Raw genomic sequence first — 677 nt, forward strand, 5'->3', positions numbered from 1 at the left:
TGACTAAGTGAAAAAAACAACAACAAAAAAACAAAAAACAAAAGCAAAACAAACAACAACAACAACAAAAAAAAAAACAATCCTGTGAGAACTAAAAGCACGGGCTCCCCCTGGTGGAGAAAGTAAGTCAGTGATTAACTCTTTTGTGTTAATGTATGTGTTGGGGGTTTGCAAAATTTTCTTTTTGATTTTCGAATCAACACCACTTTTCTAAAAAGTACAAGTGCATTTAAAAAATAAGTGATAATGGAAAAGCTAGTTTATTATAGTCTTTAGTAGACTATAATTAGTTTTCTGTTCAGTTTAAGAGCCAATATGCAAACAAATCTTCTACTATCCATCCCTCCATCCACCTATCCATCCATCTATTATTGTACATCCTTATACCTAGTCAGGACGGGAGAGGTGCTGCTGGTGCCTAATATTTGAACCTGTATTTATACCTGCTACGTGAGAAACGAGACAGGAATGCGACACGTGTTTGCGTTGCATTCGAGACTCATTGAAAATATCAGAGAATAGAGACTGCTGCACTGAGTCTACATAACAGGTTTAAAGCGTTTTTTTTATTCTTGTTTTGGTATCTGAATAATTAGAAGTATTTCATATTGTATGAGACATCAAGAAATATGAACAAGAAATCCAATTACATTTTGTTTAAAAAAATTATATATATA

The sequence above is a fragment of the Poecilia latipinna genome, unplaced genomic scaffold, assembly GCF_001443285.1.
Source record: "Poecilia latipinna isolate Pla-1442-1.1 unplaced genomic scaffold, P_latipinna-1.0 Scaffold1531, whole genome shotgun sequence".
In the NCBI taxonomy this organism is placed as follows: domain Eukaryota; kingdom Metazoa; phylum Chordata; class Actinopteri; order Cyprinodontiformes; family Poeciliidae; genus Poecilia; species Poecilia latipinna.